At 53.9% G+C, this 18,553-nt stretch overlaps 30 non-coding genes across 30 annotated transcripts; all 30 read left to right on the top strand.

The window, feature by feature from the left end:
• Positions 1-559: 559 nt before the first annotated feature.
• On the top strand, positions 560-641 carry Trnal-uag. Its single transcript has one exon. It is a non-coding gene; the product is annotated as a tRNA-Leu (tRNA).
• Positions 642-1,086: 445 nt separating this feature from the next.
• Positions 1,087-1,158, top strand: Trnae-cuc. Its single transcript has one exon. It is a non-coding gene; the product is annotated as a tRNA-Glu (tRNA).
• Positions 1,159-1,534: 376 nt separating this feature from the next.
• On the top strand, positions 1,535-1,606 carry Trnah-gug. Its single transcript has one exon. It is a non-coding gene; the product is annotated as a tRNA-His (tRNA).
• Positions 1,607-2,353: 747 nt separating this feature from the next.
• Positions 2,354-2,435, top strand: Trnal-uag. The gene has a single exon. It is a non-coding gene; the product is annotated as a tRNA-Leu (tRNA).
• A 445-nt stretch (positions 2,436-2,880) lies between these two features.
• Positions 2,881-2,952, top strand: Trnae-cuc. The gene has a single exon. It is a non-coding gene; the product is annotated as a tRNA-Glu (tRNA).
• A 386-nt stretch (positions 2,953-3,338) lies between these two features.
• Positions 3,339-3,410, top strand: Trnah-gug. The gene has a single exon. It is a non-coding gene; the product is annotated as a tRNA-His (tRNA).
• Positions 3,411-4,157: 747 nt separating this feature from the next.
• Positions 4,158-4,239, top strand: Trnal-uag. The gene has a single exon. It is a non-coding gene; the product is annotated as a tRNA-Leu (tRNA).
• A 445-nt stretch (positions 4,240-4,684) lies between these two features.
• On the top strand, positions 4,685-4,756 carry Trnae-cuc. The gene has a single exon. It is a non-coding gene; the product is annotated as a tRNA-Glu (tRNA).
• A 386-nt stretch (positions 4,757-5,142) lies between these two features.
• Positions 5,143-5,214, top strand: Trnah-gug. Its single transcript has one exon. It is a non-coding gene; the product is annotated as a tRNA-His (tRNA).
• Positions 5,215-5,961: 747 nt separating this feature from the next.
• Positions 5,962-6,043, top strand: Trnal-uag. The gene has a single exon. It is a non-coding gene; the product is annotated as a tRNA-Leu (tRNA).
• Positions 6,044-6,488: 445 nt separating this feature from the next.
• Positions 6,489-6,560, top strand: Trnae-cuc. The gene has a single exon. It is a non-coding gene; the product is annotated as a tRNA-Glu (tRNA).
• A 386-nt stretch (positions 6,561-6,946) lies between these two features.
• Trnah-gug lies at positions 6,947-7,018 on the top strand. Its single transcript has one exon. It is a non-coding gene; the product is annotated as a tRNA-His (tRNA).
• A 747-nt stretch (positions 7,019-7,765) lies between these two features.
• Positions 7,766-7,847, top strand: Trnal-uag. The gene has a single exon. It is a non-coding gene; the product is annotated as a tRNA-Leu (tRNA).
• A 445-nt stretch (positions 7,848-8,292) lies between these two features.
• On the top strand, positions 8,293-8,364 carry Trnae-cuc. Its single transcript has one exon. It is a non-coding gene; the product is annotated as a tRNA-Glu (tRNA).
• Positions 8,365-8,750: 386 nt separating this feature from the next.
• On the top strand, positions 8,751-8,822 carry Trnah-gug. Its single transcript has one exon. It is a non-coding gene; the product is annotated as a tRNA-His (tRNA).
• Positions 8,823-9,569: 747 nt separating this feature from the next.
• On the top strand, positions 9,570-9,651 carry Trnal-uag. Its single transcript has one exon. It is a non-coding gene; the product is annotated as a tRNA-Leu (tRNA).
• Positions 9,652-10,096: 445 nt separating this feature from the next.
• Trnae-cuc lies at positions 10,097-10,168 on the top strand. The gene has a single exon. It is a non-coding gene; the product is annotated as a tRNA-Glu (tRNA).
• A 376-nt stretch (positions 10,169-10,544) lies between these two features.
• On the top strand, positions 10,545-10,616 carry Trnah-gug. The gene has a single exon. It is a non-coding gene; the product is annotated as a tRNA-His (tRNA).
• A 747-nt stretch (positions 10,617-11,363) lies between these two features.
• On the top strand, positions 11,364-11,445 carry Trnal-uag. The gene has a single exon. It is a non-coding gene; the product is annotated as a tRNA-Leu (tRNA).
• Positions 11,446-11,890: 445 nt separating this feature from the next.
• Trnae-cuc lies at positions 11,891-11,962 on the top strand. Its single transcript has one exon. It is a non-coding gene; the product is annotated as a tRNA-Glu (tRNA).
• A 386-nt stretch (positions 11,963-12,348) lies between these two features.
• On the top strand, positions 12,349-12,420 carry Trnah-gug. The gene has a single exon. It is a non-coding gene; the product is annotated as a tRNA-His (tRNA).
• A 747-nt stretch (positions 12,421-13,167) lies between these two features.
• Positions 13,168-13,249, top strand: Trnal-uag. The gene has a single exon. It is a non-coding gene; the product is annotated as a tRNA-Leu (tRNA).
• A 445-nt stretch (positions 13,250-13,694) lies between these two features.
• Trnae-cuc lies at positions 13,695-13,766 on the top strand. The gene has a single exon. It is a non-coding gene; the product is annotated as a tRNA-Glu (tRNA).
• A 386-nt stretch (positions 13,767-14,152) lies between these two features.
• Positions 14,153-14,224, top strand: Trnah-gug. The gene has a single exon. It is a non-coding gene; the product is annotated as a tRNA-His (tRNA).
• A 747-nt stretch (positions 14,225-14,971) lies between these two features.
• Trnal-uag lies at positions 14,972-15,053 on the top strand. The gene has a single exon. It is a non-coding gene; the product is annotated as a tRNA-Leu (tRNA).
• Positions 15,054-15,498: 445 nt separating this feature from the next.
• On the top strand, positions 15,499-15,570 carry Trnae-cuc. The gene has a single exon. It is a non-coding gene; the product is annotated as a tRNA-Glu (tRNA).
• Positions 15,571-15,956: 386 nt separating this feature from the next.
• Positions 15,957-16,028, top strand: Trnah-gug. Its single transcript has one exon. It is a non-coding gene; the product is annotated as a tRNA-His (tRNA).
• Positions 16,029-16,775: 747 nt separating this feature from the next.
• Positions 16,776-16,857, top strand: Trnal-uag. The gene has a single exon. It is a non-coding gene; the product is annotated as a tRNA-Leu (tRNA).
• A 445-nt stretch (positions 16,858-17,302) lies between these two features.
• On the top strand, positions 17,303-17,374 carry Trnae-cuc. Its single transcript has one exon. It is a non-coding gene; the product is annotated as a tRNA-Glu (tRNA).
• A 386-nt stretch (positions 17,375-17,760) lies between these two features.
• On the top strand, positions 17,761-17,832 carry Trnah-gug. Its single transcript has one exon. It is a non-coding gene; the product is annotated as a tRNA-His (tRNA).
• Positions 17,833-18,553: the final 721 nt, after the last annotated feature.

The raw sequence follows: 18,553 nt of genomic DNA, 5'->3' as shown, positions 1-18,553 counted from the left end.
TGCGATGGATGAGCAGCCAGTCGCAGCAGAACAGGAAGCTGTGGCGTGCACTGTTTCTACAAATGCTAGGAACACTGGCGCACCAAGCAGCGCATGTAGCGTGGCCGAGCGCTTTAAGGCGCTGGTTTAAGGCACCAGTCTCTCTGTAGGCGCGGTTTCGAATCCCGTAGCTGCCGGGGGTTTTGATGTGATCGCGTTAACCTGCCGCTTTTCCTTCAAGTGTAACCTCCTTGAGCTCACATATGTTTGATACATGGAGCATTCTAACTCCGTCTGACAGTTACAGCTACGATACTTTAGTGGTTAAGGAAAGCCCAGGTTCGAAACCTGGTCACGGCACGAAAACGTCTCTTGACGCTGTCTCCTTAACTGCGACAGCTACAGACAAGTGGCGTCGCTACCATACGGCGGGCACGGCTTTTTCTTGCGTTGGATGGCCTAAAGAGACGCTTCCAGTGGGAGAGCAGTGGAAATACATGGCACGGCGATTGCCAAGATACTTCCATTTCGAAGTGATCTTTGTAGTACAAACGAAACGTTTTGCCGCTGCTGATCCAACGGTAACGTGGCCGAGCGGTCTAAGGCGCTGGTTTTAGGCACCAGTCTCTCCGGAGGCGTGGGTTCGAATCCCACCGTTGCCACTTTTTACGTCTCATTTTTGTGCCGTTGCGGTGTGTTCTCGTGGGGTAGGACGCAGCTCTTGTGACGCGCGTGTTGTGTAGGTAGCGTGGCCGAGCGGTCTAAGGCGCTGGTTTCAGGCACCATTCTCTTCGGAGGCGTGGGTTCCAATCCCACAGCTGCCGAACGTGTAATGTTTCCTGTGTCGAAGGCAGATGCACTCATTGCCCGCAAAGGAAACAGCACAACAAGGCGTGAGCGTCTGCTTGGTGAATTGTCGTAGAACAGTGCGTGGTGCAACGACAGGATTTGTAGGCACCTTTTGCTCTCATCATTGCTGGCGTTCGTCTCCACGAAATGCGTCCGGAGCACGCCGTTCTATAACGCGAGAGAGTGGATTTTTTACAGTTGTCGTCAGTTAACCGTGGGCGGCTGCTGCGTTCGCTGGAAAGAGCACTGCCGTCGTTGTCCGGTGTGGTCTAGTGGCTAGGATACCTGGCTCTCACCCAGGAGGCCCGGGTTCGGATCCCGATACCGGAATTGCGCGTTTTTGGTGCTCCTCTTATTCGACTTGACTCGACTGACGCTACGCTGACGCGTGCAGAAAGCTACGTTAAGTATGACTCGCGGCAACACCTGACGGCGAGAGAGATGCGGCGTCTATCCACTTGTTATCGAGCCACATACCGGTACCTGTAGTCAAGAGGCTTGGAGGACTGCAAGACATTGCCACGGAGGTGAATGCAGCTAACCACTGTAGTTAGAGTCCTGACAGCGCAGGCACGTTCATTTGCTCGTATACATGTGATGGAGACCGTGTCTGACACTGCTGTGGCGTACACCTTGGCCTAGGCTTTGCTGGGTATCGCCACTTGCATTGCAGCCAGCTGCCTTCGCGGGCGCCTCCGTGGCCATGGCCGTGATCGTCTAGTGGTTAGGACATTGCGTTGTGGCCGCAATAACCCAGGTTCGAATCCTGGTCACGGCAATTTTGAAAGTTTTGCCTTGCTGCCGTTGCAATGGCGAGTACTCGAAATGACAGTACTCTCTTGATTTTTTCACTCGTGTTCCGCAGGCCGCAGTTAGCACTACCACTTCATCCCCAACACGTAATGTCGCCTCCCAGAGCGCAGACGTCCGCTGCTCTCTGTAGTCGAAAAGGGCAGTCGTTTGAAGTGCGATGGATGAGCAGCCAGTCGCAGCAGAACAGGAAGCTGTGGCGTGCACTGTTTCTACAAATGCTAGGAACACTGGCGCACCAAGCAGCGCATGTAGCGTGGCCGAGCGCTTTAAGGCGCTGGTTTAAGGCACCAGTCTCTCTGTAGGCGCGGTTTCGAATCCCGTAGCTGCCGGGGGTTTTGATGTGATCGCGTTAACCTGCCGCTTTTCCTTCAAGTGTAACCTCCTTGAGCTCACATATGTTTGATACATGGAGCATTCTAACTCCGTCTGTCAGTTACAGCTACGATACTTTAGTGGTTAAGGAAAGCCCAGGTTCGAAACCTGGTCACGGCACGAAAACGTCTCTTGACGCTGTCTCCTTAACTGCGACAGCTACAGACAAGTGGCGTCGCTACCATACGGCGGGCACGGCTTTTTCTTGCGTTGGATGGCCTAAAGAGACGCTTCCAGTGGGAGAGCAGTGGAAATACATGGCACGGCGATTGCCAAGATACTTCCATTTCGAAGTGATCTTTGTAGTACAAACGAAACGTTTTGCCGCTGCTGATCCAACGGTAACGTGGCCGAGCGGTCTAAGGCGCTGGTTTTAGGCACCAGTCTCTCCGGAGGCGTGGGTTCGAATCCCACCGTTGCCACTTTTTACGTCTCATTTTTGTGCCGTTGCGGTGTGTTCTCGTGGGGTAGGACGCAGCTCTTGTGACGCGCGTGTTGTGTAGGTAGCGTGGCCGAGCGGTCTAAGGCGCTGGTTTCAGGCACCATTCTCTTCGGAGGCGTGGGTTCCAATCCCACAGCTGCCGAACGTGTAATGTTTCCTGTGTCGAAGGCAGATGCACTCATTGCCCGCAAAGGAAACAACACAACAACGCGTGAGCGTCTGCTTGGTGAATTGTCGTAGAACAGTGCGTGGTGCAACGACAGGATTTGTAGGCACCTTTTGCTCTCATCATTGCTGGCGTTCGTCTCCACGAAATGCGTCCGGAGCACGCCGTTCTATAACGCGAGAGAGTGGATTTTTTACAGTTGTCGTCAGTTAACCGTGGGCGGCTGCTGCGTTCGCTGGAAAGAGCACTTCCGTCGTTATCCGGTTTGGTCTAGTGGCTAGGATACCTGGCTCTCAACGAGGAGGCCCGGGTTCGATTCCCGGTACCGGACTTGCGCGTTTTTCTTGCTCCTCCTATGCGACTTGTCTCGACTTTGCTCGACTGACGCTACGCTGACGCGTGCAGAAAGCTACGTTAAGTATGACTCGCGGCAACACCTGACGGCGAGAGAGATGCGGCGTCTATCCACTTGTTATCGAGCCACATACCGGTACCTGTAGTCAAGAGGCTTGGAGGACTGCAAGACATTGCCACGGAGGTGAATGCAGCTAACCACTGTAGTTAGAGTCCTGACAGCGCAGGCACGTTCATTTGCTCGTATACATGTGATGGAGACCGTGTCTGACACTGCTGTGGCGTACACCTTGGCCTAGGCTTTGCTGGGTATCGCCACTTGCATTGCAGCCAGCTGCCTTCGCGGGCGCCTCCGTGGCCATGGCCGTGATCGTCTAGTGGTTAGGACATTGCGTTGTGGCCGCAATAACCCAGGTTCGAATCCTGGTCACGGCAATTTTGAAAGTTTTGCCTTGCTGCCGTTGCAATGGCGAGTACTCGAAATGACAGTACTCTCTTGATTTTTTCACTCGTGTTCCGCAGGCCGCAGTTAGCACTACCACTTCATCCCCAACACGTAATGTCGCCTCCCAGAGCGCAGACGTCCGCTGCTCTCTGTAGTCGAAAAGGGCAGTCGTTTGAAGTGCGATGGATGAGCAGCCAGTCGCAGCAGAACAGGAAGCTGTGGCGTGCACTGTTTCTACAAATGCTAGGAACACTGGCGCACCAAGCAGCGCATGTAGCGTGGCCGAGCGCTTTAAGGCGCTGGTTTAAGGCACCAGTCTCTCTGTAGGCGCGGTTTCGAATCCCGTAGCTGCCGGGGGTTTTGATGTGATCGCGTTAACCTGCCGCTTTTCCTTCAAGTGTAACCTCCTTGAGCTCACATATGTTTGATACATGGAGCATTCTAACTCCGTCTGACAGTTACAGCTACGATACTTTAGTGGTTAAGGAAAGCCCAGGTTCGAAACCTGGTCACGGCACGAAAACGTCTCTTGACGCTGTCTCCTTAACTGCGACAGCTACAGACAAGTGGCGTCGCTACCATACGGCGGGCACGGCTTTTTCTTGCGTTGGATGGCCTAAAGAGACGCTTCCAGTGGGAGAGCAGTGGAAATACATGGCACGGCGATTGCCAAGATACTTCCATTTCGAAGTGATCTTTGTAGTACAAACGAAACGTTTTGCCGCTGCTGATCCAACGGTAACGTGGCCGAGCGGTCTAAGGCGCTGGTTTTAGGCACCAGTCTCTCCGGAGGCGTGGGTTCGAATCCCACCGTTGCCACTTTTTACGTCTCATTTTTGTGCCGTTGCGGTGTGTTCTCGTGGGGTAGGACGCAGCTGTTGTGACGCGCGTGTTGTGTAGGTAGCGTGGCCGAGCGGTCTAAGGCGCTGGTTTCAGGCACCATTCTCTTCGGAGGCGTGGGTTCCAATCCCACAGCTGCCGAACGTGTAATGTTTCCTGTGTCGAAGGCAGATGCACTCATTGCCCGCAAAGGAAACAACACAACAACGCGTGAGCGTCTGCTTGGTGAATTGTCGTAGAACAGTGCGTGGTGCAACGACAGGATTTGTAGGCACCTTTTGCTCTCATCATTGCTGGCGTTCGTCTCCACGAAATGCGTCCGGAGCACGCCGTTCTATAACGCGAGAGAGTGGATTTTTTACAGTTGTCGTCAGTTAACCGTGGGCGGCTGCTGCGTTCGCTGGAAAGAGCACTTCCGTCGTTATCCGGTTTGGTCTAGTGGCTAGGATACCTGGCTCTCAACGAGGAGGCCCGGGTTCGATTCCCGGTACCGGACTTGCGCGTTTTTCTTGCTCCTCCTATGCGACTTGTCTCGACTTTGCTCGACTGACGCTACGCTGACGCGTGCAGAAAGCTACGTTAAGTATGACTCGCGGCAACACCTGACGGCGAGAGAGATGCGGCGTCTATCCACTTGTTATCGAGCCACATACCGGTACCTGTAGTCAAGAGGCTTGGAGGACTGCAAGACATTGCCACGGAGGTGAATGCAGCTAACCACTGTAGTTAGAGTCCTGACAGCGCAGGCACGTTCATTTGCTCGTATACATGTGATGGAGACCGTGTCTGACACTGCTGTGGCGTACACCTTGGCCTAGGCTTTGCTGGGTATCGCCACTTGCATTGCAGCCAGCTGCCTTCGCGGGCGCCTCCGTGGCCATGGCCGTGATCGTCTAGTGGTTAGGACATTGCGTTGTGGCCGCAATAACCCAGGTTCGAATCCTGGTCACGGCAATTTTGAAAGTTTTGCCTTGCTGCCGTTGCAATGGCGAGTACTCGAAATGACAGTACTCTCTTGATTTTTTCACTCGTGTTCCGCAGGCCGCAGTTAGCACTACCACTTCATCCCCAACACGTAATGTCGCCTCCCAGAGCGCAGACGTCCGCTGCTCTCTGTAGTCGAAAAGGGCAGTCGTTTGAAGTGCGATGGATGAGCAGCCAGTCGCAGCAGAACAGGAAGCTGTGGCGTGCACTGTTTCTACAAATGCTAGGAACACTGGCGCACCAAGCAGCGCATGTAGCGTGGCCGAGCGCTTTAAGGCGCTGGTTTAAGGCACCAGTCTCTCTGTAGGCGCGGTTTCGAATCCCGTAGCTGCCGGGGGTTTTGATGTGATCGCGTTAACCTGCCGCTTTTCCTTCAAGTGTAACCTCCTTGAGCTCACATATGTTTGATACATGGAGCATTCTAACTCCGTCTGACAGTTACAGCTACGATACTTTAGTGGTTAAGGAAAGCCCAGGTTCGAAACCTGGTCACGGCACGAAAACGTCTCTTGACGCTGTCTCCTTAACTGCGACAGCTACAGACAAGTGGCGTCGCTACCATACGGCGGGCACGGCTTTTTCTTGCGTTGGATGGCCTAAAGAGACGCTTCCAGTGGGAGAGCAGTGGAAATACATGGCACGGCGATTGCCAAGATACTTCCATTTCGAAGTGATCTTTGTAGTACAAACGAAACGTTTTGCCGCTGCTGATCCAACGGTAACGTGGCCGAGCGGTCTAAGGCGCTGGTTTTAGGCACCAGTCTCTCCGGAGGCGTGGGTTCGAATCCCACCGTTGCCACTTTTTACGTCTCATTTTTGTGCCGTTGCGGTGTGTTCTCGTGGGGTAGGACGCAGCTGTTGTGACGCGCGTGTTGTGTAGGTAGCGTGGCCGAGCGGTCTAAGGCGCTGGTTTCAGGCACCATTCTCTTCGGAGGCGTGGGTTCCAATCCCACAGCTGCCGAACGTGTAATGTTTCCTGTGTCGAAGGCAGATGCACTCATTGCCCGCAAAGGAAACAACACAACAACGCGTGAGCGTCTGCTTGGTGAATTGTCGTAGAACAGTGCGTGGTGCAACGACAGGATTTGTAGGCACCTTTTGCTCTCATCATTGCTGGCGTTCGTCTCCACGAAATGCGTCCGGAGCACGCCGTTCTATAACGCGAGAGAGTGGATTTTTTACAGTTGTCGTCAGTTAACCGTGGGCGGCTGCTGCGTTCGCTGGAAAGAGCACTTCCGTCGTTATCCGGTTTGGTCTAGTGGCTAGGATACCTGGCTCTCAACGAGGAGGCCCGGGTTCGATTCCCGGTACCGGACTTTCGCGTTTTTCTTGCTCCTCCTATGCGACTTGTCTCGACTTTGCTCGACTGACGCTACGCTGACGCGTGCAGAAAGCTACGTTAAGTATGACTCGCGGCAACACCTGACGGCGAGAGAGATGCGGCGTCTATCCACTTGTTATCGAGCCACATACCGGTACCTGTAGTCAAGAGGCTTGGAGGACTGCAAGACATTGCCACGGAGGTGAATGCAGCTAACCACTGTAGTTAGAGTCCTGACAGCGCAGGCACGTTCATTTGCTCGTATACATGTGATGGAGACCGTGTCTGACACTGCTGTGGCGTACACCTTGGCCTAGGCTTTGCTGGGTATCGCCACTTGCATTGCAGCCAGCTGCCTTCGCGGGCGCCTCCGTGGCCATGGCCGTGATCGTCTAGTGGTTAGGACATTGCGTTGTGGCCGCAATAACCCAGGTTCGAATCCTGGTCACGGCAATTTTGAAAGTTTTGCCTTGCTGCCGTTGCAATGGCGAGTACTCGAAATGACAGTACTCTCTTGATTTTTTCACTCGTGTTCCGCAGGCCGCAGTTAGCACTACCACTTCATCCCCAACACGTAATGTCGCCTCCCAGAGCGCAGACGTCCGCTGCTCTCTGTAGTCGAAAAGGGCAGTCGTTTGAAGTGCGATGGATGAGCAGCCAGTCGCAGCAGAACAGGAAGCTGTGGCGTGCACTGTTTCTACAAATGCTAGGAACACTGGCGCACCAAGCAGCGCATGTAGCGTGGCCGAGCGCTTTAAGGCGCTGGTTTAAGGCACCAGTCTCTCTGTAGGCGCGGTTTCGAATCCCGTAGCTGCCGGGGGTTTTGATGTGATCGCGTTAACCTGCCGCTTTTCCTTCAAGTGTAACCTCCTTGAGCTCACATATGTTTGATACATGGAGCATTCTAACTCCGTCTGACAGTTACAGCTACGATACTTTAGTGGTTAAGGAAAGCCCAGGTTCGAAACCTGGTCACGGCACGAAAACGTCTCTTGACGCTGTCTCCTTAACTGCGACAGCTACAGACAAGTGGCGTCGCTACCATACGGCGGGCACGGCTTTTTCTTGCGTTGGATGGCCTAAAGAGACGCTTCCAGTGGGAGAGCAGTGGAAATACATGGCACGGCGATTGCCAAGATACTTCCATTTCGAAGTGATCTTTGTAGTACAAACGAAACGTTTTGCCGCTGCTGATCCAACGGTAACGTGGCCGAGCGGTCTAAGGCGCTGGTTTTAGGCACCAGTCTCTCCGGAGGCGTGGGTTCGAATCCCACCGTTGCCACTTTTTACGTCTCATTTTTGTGCCGTTGCGGTGTGTTCTCGTGGGGTAGGACGCAGCTCTTGTGACGCGCGTGTTGTGTAGGTAGCGTGGCCGAGCGGTCTAAGGCGCTGGTTTCAGGCACCATTCTCTTCGGAGGCGTGGGTTCCAATCCCACAGCTGCCGAACGTGTAATGTTTCCTGTGTCGAAGGCAGATGCACTCATTGCCCGCAAAGGAAACAACACAACAACGCGTGAGCGTCTGCTTGGTGAATTGTCGTAGAACAGTGCGTGGTGCAACGACAGGATTTGTAGGCACCTTTTGCTCTCATCATTGCTGGCGTTCGTCTCCACGAAATGCGTCCGGAGCACGCCGTTCTATAACGCGAGAGAGTGGATTTTTTACAGTTGTCGTCAGTTAACCGTGGGCGGCTGCTGCGTTCGCTGGAAAGAGCACTTCCGTCGTTATCCGGTTTGGTCTAGTGGCTAGGATACCTGGCTCTCAACGAGGAGGCCCGGGTTCGATTCCCGGTACCGGACTTGCGCGTTTTTCTTGCTCCTCCTATGCGACTTGTCTCGACTTTGCTCGACTGACGCTACGCTGACGCGTGCAGAAAGCTACGTTAAGTATGACTCGCGGCAACACCTGACGGCGAGAGAGATGCGGCGTCTATCCACTTGTTATCGAGCCACATACCGGTACCTGTAGTCAAGAGGCTTGGAGGACTGCAAGACATTGCCACGGAGGTGAATGCAGCTAACCACTGTAGTTAGAGTCCTGACAGCGCAGGCACGTTCATTTGCTCGTATACATGTGATGGAGACCGTGTCTGACACTGCTGTGGCGTACACCTTGGCCTAGGCTTTGCTGGGTATCGCCACTTGCATTGCAGCCAGCTGCCTTCGCGGGCGCCTCCGTGGCCATGGCCGTGATCGTCTAGTGGTTAGGACATTGCGTTGTGGCCGCAATAACCCAGGTTCGAATCCTGGTCACGGCAATTTTGAAAGTTTTGCCTTGCTGCCGTTGCAATGGCGAGTACTCGAAATGACAGTACTCTCTTGATTTTTTCACTCGTGTTCCGCAGGCCGCAGTTAGCACTACCACTTCATCCCCAACACGTAATGTCGCCTCCCAGAGCGCAGACGTCCGCTGCTCTCTGTAGTCGAAAAGGGCAGTCGTTTGAAGTGCGATGGATGAGCAGCCAGTCGCAGCAGAACAGGAAGCTGTGGCGTGCACTGTTTCTACAAATGCTAGGAACACTGGCGCACCAAGCAGCGCATGTAGCGTGGCCGAGCGCTTTAAGGCGCTGGTTTAAGGCACCAGTCTCTCTGTAGGCGCGGTTTCGAATCCCGTAGCTGCCGGGGGTTTTGATGTGATCGCGTTAACCTGCCGCTTTTCCTTCAAGTGTAACCTCCTTGAGCTCACATATGTTTGATACATGGAGCATTCTAACTCCGTCTGACAGTTACAGCTACGATACTTTAGTGGTTAAGGAAAGCCCAGGTTCGAAACCTGGTCACGGCACGAAAACGTCTCTTGACGCTGTCTCCTTAACTGCGACAGCTACAGACAAGTGGCGTCGCTACCATACGGCGGGCACGGCTTTTTCTTGCGTTGGATGGCCTAAAGAGACGCTTCCAGTGGGAGAGCAGTGGAAATACATGGCACGGCGATTGCCAAGATACTTCCATTTCGAAGTGATCTTTGTAGTACAAACGAAACGTTTTGCCGCTGCTGATCCAACGGTAACGTGGCCGAGCGGTCTAAGGCGCTGGTTTTAGGCACCAGTCTCTCCGGAGGCGTGGGTTCGAATCCCACCGTTGCCACTTTTTACGTCTCATTTTTGTGCCGTTGCGGTGTGTTCTCGTGGGGTAGGACGCAGCTCTTGTGACGCGCGTGTTGTGTAGGTAGCGTGGCCGAGCGGTCTAAGGCGCTGGTTTCAGGCACCATTCTCTTCGGAGGCGTGGGTTCCAATCCCACAGCTGCCGAACGTGTAATGTTTCCTGTGTCGAAGGCAGATGCACTCATTGCCCGCAAAGGAAACAGCACAACAAGGCGTGAGCGTCTGCTTGGTGAATTGTCGTAGAACAGTGCGTGGTGCAACGACAGGATTTGTAGGCACCTTTTGCTCTCATCATTGCTGGCGTTCGTCTCCACGAAATGCGTCCGGAGCACGCCGTTCTATAACGCGAGAGAGTGGATTTTTTACAGTTGTCGTCAGTTAACCGTGGGCGGCTGCTGCGTTCGCTGGAAAGAGCACTGCCGTCGTTGTCCGGTGTGGTCTAGTGGCTAGGATACCTGGCTCTCACCCAGGAGGCCCGGGTTCGGATCCCGATACCGGAATTGCGCGTTTTTGGTGCTCCTCTTATTCGACTTGACTCGACTGACGCTACGCTGACGCGTGCAGAAAGCTACGTTAAGTATGACTCGCGGCAACACCTGACGGCGAGAGAGATGCGGCGTCTATCCACTTGTTATCGAGCCACATACCGGTACCTGTAGTCAAGAGGCTTGGAGGACTGCAAGACATTGCCACGGAGGTGAATGCAGCTAACCACTGTAGTTAGAGTCCTGACAGCGCAGGCACGTTCATTTGCTCGTATACATGTGATGGAGATCGTGTCTGACACTGCTGTGGCGTACACCTTGGCCTAGGCTTTGCTGGGTATCGCCACTTGCATTGCAGCCAGCTGCCTTCGCGGGCGCCTCCGTGGCCATGGCCGTGATCGTCTAGTGGTTAGGACATTGCGTTGTGGCCGCAATAACCCAGGTTCGAATCCTGGTCACGGCAATTTTGAAAGTTTTGCCTTGCTGCCGTTGCAATGGCGAGTACTCGAAATGACAGTACTCTCTTGATTTTTTCACTCGTGTTCCGCAGGCCGCAGTTAGCACTACCACTTCATCCCCAACACGTAATGTCGCCTCCCAGAGCGCAGACGTCCGCTGCTCTCTGTAGTCGAAAAGGGCAGTCGTTTGAAGTGCGATGGATGAGCAGCCAGTCGCAGCAGAACAGGAAGCTGTGGCGTGCACTGTTTCTACAAATGCTAGGAACACTGGCGCACCAAGCAGCGCATGTAGCGTGGCCGAGCGCTTTAAGGCGCTGGTTTAAGGCACCAGTCTCTCTGTAGGCGCGGTTTCGAATCCCGTAGCTGCCGGGGGTTTTGATGTGATCGCGTTAACCTGCCGCTTTTCCTTCAAGTGTAACCTCCTTGAGCTCACATATGTTTGATACATGGAGCATTCTAACTCCGTCTGACAGTTACAGCTACGATACTTTAGTGGTTAAGGAAAGCCCAGGTTCGAAACCTGGTCACGGCACGAAAACGTCTCTTGACGCTGTCTCCTTAACTGCGACAGCTACAGACAAGTGGCGTCGCTACCATACGGCGGGCACGGCTTTTTCTTGCGTTGGATGGCCTAAAGAGACGCTTCCAGTGGGAGAGCAGTGGAAATACATGGCACGGCGATTGCCAAGATACTTCCATTTCGAAGTGATCTTTGTAGTACAAACGAAACGTTTTGCCGCTGCTGATCCAACGGTAACGTGGCCGAGCGGTCTAAGGCGCTGGTTTTAGGCACCAGTCTCTCCGGAGGCGTGGGTTCGAATCCCACCGTTGCCACTTTTTACGTCTCATTTTTGTGCCGTTGCGGTGTGTTCTCGTGGGGTAGGACGCAGCTCTTGTGACGCGCGTGTTGTGTAGGTAGCGTGGCCGAGCGGTCTAAGGCGCTGGTTTCAGGCACCATTCTCTTCGGAGGCGTGGGTTCCAATCCCACAGCTGCCGAACGTGTAATGTTTCCTGTGTCGAAGGCAGATGCACTCATTGCCCGCAAAGGAAACAACACAACAACGCGTGAGCGTCTGCTTGGTGAATTGTCGTAGAACAGTGCGTGGTGCAACGACAGGATTTGTAGGCACCTTTTGCTCTCATCATTGCTGGCGTTCGTCTCCACGAAATGCGTCCGGAGCACGCCGTTCTATAACGCGAGAGAGTGGATTTTTTACAGTTGTCGTCAGTTAACCGTGGGCGGCTGCTGCGTTCGCTGGAAAGAGCACTTCCGTCGTTATCCGGTTTGGTCTAGTGGCTAGGATACCTGGCTCTCAACGAGGAGGCCCGGGTTCGATTCCCGGTACCGGACTTGCGCGTTTTTCTTGCTCCTCCTATGCGACTTGTCTCGACTTTGCTCGACTGACGCTACGCTGACGCGTGCAGAAAGCTACGTTAAGTATGACTCGCGGCAACACCTGACGGCGAGAGAGATGCGGCGTCTATCCACTTGTTATCGAGCCACATACCGGTACCTGTAGTCAAGAGGCTTGGAGGACTGCAAGACATTGCCACGGAGGTGAATGCAGCTAACCACTGTAGTTAGAGTCCTGACAGCGCAGGCACGTTCATTTGCTCGTATACATGTGATGGAGACCGTGTCTGACACTGCTGTGGCGTACACCTTGGCCTAGGCTTTGCTGGGTATCGCCACTTGCATTGCAGCCAGCTGCCTTCGCGGGCGCCTCCGTGGCCATGGCCGTGATCGTCTAGTGGTTAGGACATTGCGTTGTGGCCGCAATAACCCAGGTTCGAATCCTGGTCACGGCAATTTTGAAAGTTTTGCCTTGCTGCCGTTGCAATGGCGAGTACTCGAAATGACAGTACTCTCTTGATTTTTTCACTCGTGTTCCGCAGGCCGCAGTTAGCACTACCACTTCATCCCCAACACGTAATGTCGCCTCCCAGAGCGCAGACGTCCGCTGCTCTCTGTAGTCGAAAAGGGCAGTCGTTTGAAGTGCGATGGATGAGCAGCCAGTCGCAGCAGAACAGGAAGCTGTGGCGTGCACTGTTTCTACAAATGCTAGGAACACTGGCGCACCAAGCAGCGCATGTAGCGTGGCCGAGCGCTTTAAGGCGCTGGTTTAAGGCACCAGTCTCTCTGTAGGCGCGGTTTCGAATCCCGTAGCTGCCGGGGGTTTTGATGTGATCGCGTTAACCTGCCGCTTTTCCTTCAAGTGTAACCTCCTTGAGCTCACATATGTTTGATACATGGAGCATTCTAACTCCGTCTGACAGTTACAGCTACGATACTTTAGTGGTTAAGGAAAGCCCAGGTTCGAAACCTGGTCACGGCACGAAAACGTCTCTTGATGCTGTCTCCTTAACTGCGACAGCTACAGACAAGTGGCGTCGCTACCATACGGCGGGCACGGCTTTTTCTTGCGTTGGATGGCCTAAAGAGACGCTTCCAGTGGGAGAGCAGTGGAAATACATGGCACGGCGATTGCCAAGATACTTCCATTTCGAAGTGATCTTTGTAGTACAAACGAAACGTTTTGCCGCTGCTGATCCAACGGTAACGTGGCCGAGCGGTCTAAGGCGCTGGTTTTAGGCACCAGTCTCTCCGGAGGCGTGGGTTCGAATCCCACCGTTGCCACTTTTTACGTCTCATTTTTGTGCCGTTGCGGTGTGTTCTCGTGGGGTAGGACGCAGCTCTTGTGACGCGCGTGTTGTGTAGGTAGCGTGGCCGAGCGGTCTAAGGCGCTGGTTTCAGGCACCATTCTCTTCGGAGGCGTGGGTTCCAATCCCACAGCTGCCGAACGTGTAATGTTTCCTGTGTCGAAGGCAGATGCACTCATTGCCCGCAAAGGAAACAACACAACAACGCGTGAGCGTCTGCTTGGTGAATTGTCGTAGAACAGTGCGTGGTGCAACGACAGGATTTGTAGGCACCTTTTGCTCTCATCATTGCTGGCGTTCGTCTCCACGAAATGCGTCCGGAGCACGCCGTTCTATAACGCGAGAGAGTGGATTTTTTACAGTTGTCGTCAGTTAACCGTGGGCGGCTGCTGCGTTCGCTGGAAAGAGCACTTCCGTCGTTATCCGGTTTGGTCTAGTGGCTAGGATACCTGGCTCTCAACGAGGAGGCCCGGGTTCGATTCCCGGTACCGGACTTGCGCGTTTTTCTTGCTCCTCCTATGCGACTTGTCTCGACTTTGCTCGACTGACGCTACGCTGACGCGTGCAGAAAGCTACGTTAAGTATGACTCGCGGCAACACCTGACGGCGAGAGAGATGCGGCGTCTATCCACTTGTTATCGAGCCACATACCGGTACCTGTAGTCAAGAGGCTTGGAGGACTGCAAGACATTGCCACGGAGGTGAATGCAGCTAACCACTGTAGTTAGAGTCCTGACAGCGCAGGCACGTTCATTTGCTCGTATACATGTGATGGAGACCGTGTCTGACACTGCTGTGGCGTACACCTTGGCCTAGGCTTTGCTGGGTATCGCCACTTGCATTGCAGCCAGCTGCCTTCGCGGGCGCCTCCGTGGCCATGGCCGTGATCGTCTAGTGGTTAGGACATTGCGTTGTGGCCGCAATAACCCAGGTTCGAATCCTGGTCACGGCAATTTTGAAAGTTTTGCCTTGCTGCCGTTGCAATGGCGAGTACTCGAAATGACAGTACTCTCTTGATTTTTTCACTCGTGTTCCGCAGGCCGCAGTTAGCACTACCACTTCATCCCCAACACGTAATGTCGCCTCCCAGAGCGCAGACGTCCGCTGCTCTCTGTAGTCGAAAAGGGCAGTCGTTTGAAGTGCGATGGATGAGCAGCCAGTCGCAGCAGAACAGGAAGCTGTGGCGTGCACTGTTTCTACAAATGCTAGGAACACTGGCGCACCAAGCAGCGCATGTAGCGTGGCCGAGCGCTTTAAGGCGCTGGTTTAAGGCACCAGTCTCTCTGTAGGCGCGGTTTCGAATCCCGTAGCTGCCGGGGGTTTTGATGTGATCGCGTTAACCTGCCGCTTTTCCTTCAAGTGTAACCTCCTTGAGCTCACATATGTTTGATACATGGAGCATTCTAACTCCGTCTGACAGTTACAGCTACGATACTTTAGTGGTTAAGGAAAGCCCAGGTTCGAAACCTGGTCACGGCACGAAAACGTCTCTTGACGCTGTCTCCTTAACTGCGACAGCTACAGACAAGTGGCGTCGCTACCATACGGCGGGCACGGCTTTTTCTTGCGTTGGATGGCCTAAAGAGACGCTTCCAGTGGGAGAGCAGTGGAAATACATGGCACGGCGATTGCCAAGATACTTCCATTTCGAAGTGATCTTTGTAGTACAAACGAAACGTTTTGCCGCTGCTGATCCAACGGTAACGTGGCCGAGCGGTCTAAGGCGCTGGTTTTAGGCACCAGTCTCTCCGGAGGCGTGGGTTCGAATCCCACCGTTGCCACTTTTTACGTCTCATTTTTGTGCCGTTGCGGTGTGTTCTCGTGGGGTAGGACGCAGCTCTTGTGACGCGCGTGTTGTGTAGGTAGCGTGGCCGAGCGGTCTAAGGCGCTGGTTTCAGGCACCATTCTCTTCGGAGGCGTGGGTTCCAATCCCACAGCTGCCGAACGTGTAATGTTTCCTGTGTCGAAGGCAGATGCACTCATTGCCCGCAAAGGAAACAACACAACAACAGGTGAGCGTCTGCTTGGTGAATTGTCGTAGAACAGTGCGTGGTGCAACGACAGGATTTGTAGGCACCTTTTGCTCTCATCATTGCTGGCGTTCGTCTCCACGAAATGCGTCCGGAGCACGCCGTTCTATAACGCGAGAGAGTGGATTTTTTACAGTTGTCGTCAGTTAACCGTGGGCGGCTGCTGCGTTCGCTGGAAAGAGCACTTCCGTCGTTATCCGGTTTGGTCTAGTGGCTAGGATACCTGGCTCTCAACGAGGAGGCCCGGGTTCGATTCCCGGTACCGGACTTGCGCGTTTTTCTTGCTCCTCCTATGCGACTTGTCTCGACTTTGCTCGACTGACGCTACGCTGACGCGTGCAGAAAGCTACGTTAAGTATGACTCGCGGCAACACCTGACGGCGAGAGAGATGCGGCGTCTATCCACTTGTTATCGAGCCACATACCGGTACCTGTAGTCAAGAGGCTTGGAGGACTGCAAGACATTGCCACGGAGGTGAATGCAGCTAACCACTGTAGTTAGAGTCCTGACAGCGCAGGCACGTTCATTTGCTCGTATACATGTGATGGAGACCGTGTCTGACACTGCTGTGGCGTACACCTTGGCCTAGGCTTTGCTGGGTATCGCCACTTGCATTGCAGCCAGCTGCCTTCGCGGGCGCCTCCGTGGCCATGGCCGTGATCGTCTAGTGGTTAGGACATTGCGTTGTGGCCGCAATAACCCAGGTTCGAATCCTGGTCACGGCAATTTTGAAAGTTTTGCCTTGCTGCCGTTGCAATGGCGAGTACTCGAAATGACAGTACTCTCTTGATTTTTTCACTCGTGTTCCGCAGGCCGCAGTTAGCACTACCACTTCATCCCCAACACGTAATGTCGCCTCCCAGAGCGCAGACGTCCGCTGCTCTCTGTAGTCGAAAAGGGCAGTCGTTTGAAGTGCGATGGATGAGCAGCCAGTCGCAGCAGAACAGGAAGCTGTGGCGTGCACTGTTTCTACAAATGCTAGGAACACTGGCGCACCAAGCAGCGCATGTAGCGTGGCCGAGCGCTTTAAGGCGCTGGTTTAAGGCACCAGTCTCTCTGTAGGCGCGGTTTCGAATCCCGTAGCTGCCGGGGGTTTTGATGTGATCGCGTTAACCTGCCGCTTTTCCTTCAAGTGTAACCTCCTTGAGCTCACATATGTTTGATACATGGAGCATTCTAACTCCGTCTGACAGTTACAGCTACGATACTTTAGTGGTTAAGGAAAGCCCAGGTTCGAAACCTGGTCACGGCACGAAAACGTCTCTTGACGCTGTCTCCTTAACTGCGACAGCTACAGACAAGTGGCGTCGCTACCATACGGCGGGCACGGCTTTTTCTTGCGTTGGATGGCCTAAAGAGACGCTTCCAGTGGGAGAGCAGTGGAAATACATGGCACGGCGATTGCCAAGATACTTCCATTTCGAAGTGATCTTTGTAGTACAAACGAAACGTTTTGCCGCTGCTGATCCAACGGTAACGTGGCCGAGCGGTCTAAGGCGCTGGTTTTAGGCACCAGTCTCTCCGGAGGCGTGGGTTCGAATCGCACCGTTGCCACTTTTTACGTCTCATTTTTGTGCCGTTGCGGTGTGTTCTCGTGGGGTAGGACGCAGCTCTTGTGACGCGCGTGTTGTGTAGGTAGCGTGGCCGAGCGGTCTAAGGCGCTGGTTTCAGGCACCATTCTCTTCGGAGGCGTGGGTTCCAATCCCACAGCTGCCGAACGTGTAATGTTTCCTGTGTCGAAGGCAGATGCACTCATTGCCCGCAAAGGAAACAACACAACAACAGGTGAGCGTCTGCTTGGTGAATTGTCGTAGAACAGTGCGTGGTGCAACGACAGGATTTGTAGGCACCTTTTGCTCTCATCATTGCTGGCGTTCGTCTCCACGAAATGCGTCCGGAGCACGCCGTTCTATAACGCGAGAGAGTGGATTTTTTACAGTTGTCGTCAGTTAACCGTGGGCGGCTGCTGCGTTCGCTGGAAAGAGCACTTCCGTCGTTATCCGGTTTGGTCTAGTGGCTAGGATACCTGGCTCTCAACGAGGAGGCCCGGGTTCGATTCCCGGTACCGGACTTGCGCGTTTTTCTTGCTCCTCCTATGCGACTTGTCTCGACTTTGCTCGACTGACGCTACGCTGACGCGTGCAGAAAGCTACGTTAAGTATGACTCGCGGCAACACCTGACGGCGAGAGAGATGCGGCGTCTATCCACTTGTTATCGAGCCACATACCGGTACCTGTAGTCAAGAGGCTTGGAGGACTGCAAGACATTGCCACGGAGGTGAATGCAGCTAACCACTGTAGTTAGAGTCCTGACAGCGCAGGCACGTTCATTTGCTCGTATACATGTGATGGAGACCGTGTCTGACACTGCTGTGGCGTACACCTTGGCCTAGGCTTTGCTGGGTATCGCCACTTGCATTGCAGCCAGCTGCCTTCGCGGGCGCCTCCGTGGCCATGGCCGTGATCGTCTAGTGGTTAGGACATTGCGTTGTGGCCGCAATAACCCAGGTTCGAATCCTGGTCACGGCAATTTTGAAAGTTTTGCCTTGCTGCCGTTGCAATGGCGAGTACTCGAAATGACAGTACTCTCTTGATTTTTTCACTCGTGTTCCGCAGGCCGCAGTTAGCACTACCACTTCATCCCCAACACGTAATGTCGCCTCCCAGAGCGCAGACGTCCGCTGCTCTCTGTAGTCGAAAAGGGCAGTCGTTTGAAGTGCGATGGATGAGCAGCCAGTCGCAGCAGAACAGGAAGCTGTGGCGTGCACTGTTTCTACAAATGCTAGGAACACTGGCGCACCAAGCAGCGCATGTAGCGTGGCCGAGCGCTTTAAGGCGCTGGTTTAAGGCACCAGTCTCTCTGTAGGCGCGGTTTCGAATCCCGTAGCTGCCGGGGGTTTTGATGTGATCGCGTTAACCTGCCGCTTTTCCTTCAAGTGTAACCTCCTTGAGCTCACATATGTTTGATACATGGAGCATTCTAACTCCGTCTGACAGTTACAGCTACGATACTTTAGTGGTTAAGGAAAGCCCAGGTTCGAAACCTGGTCACGGCACGAAAACGTCTCTTGACGCTGTCTCCTTAACTGCGACAGCTACAGACAAGTGGCGTCGCTACCATACGGCGGGCACGGCTTTTTCTTGCGTTGGATGGCCTAAAGAGACGCTTCCAGTGGGAGAGCAGTGGAAATACATGGCACGGCGATTGCCAAGATACTTCCATTTCGAAGTGATCTTTGTAGTACAAACG

This window comes from Schistocerca piceifrons, chromosome 1, assembly GCF_021461385.2.
Source record: "Schistocerca piceifrons isolate TAMUIC-IGC-003096 chromosome 1, iqSchPice1.1, whole genome shotgun sequence".
Taxonomy (NCBI): domain Eukaryota; kingdom Metazoa; phylum Arthropoda; class Insecta; order Orthoptera; family Acrididae; genus Schistocerca; species Schistocerca piceifrons.
This window is presented reverse-complemented; position numbering and strand designations above follow the sequence as displayed.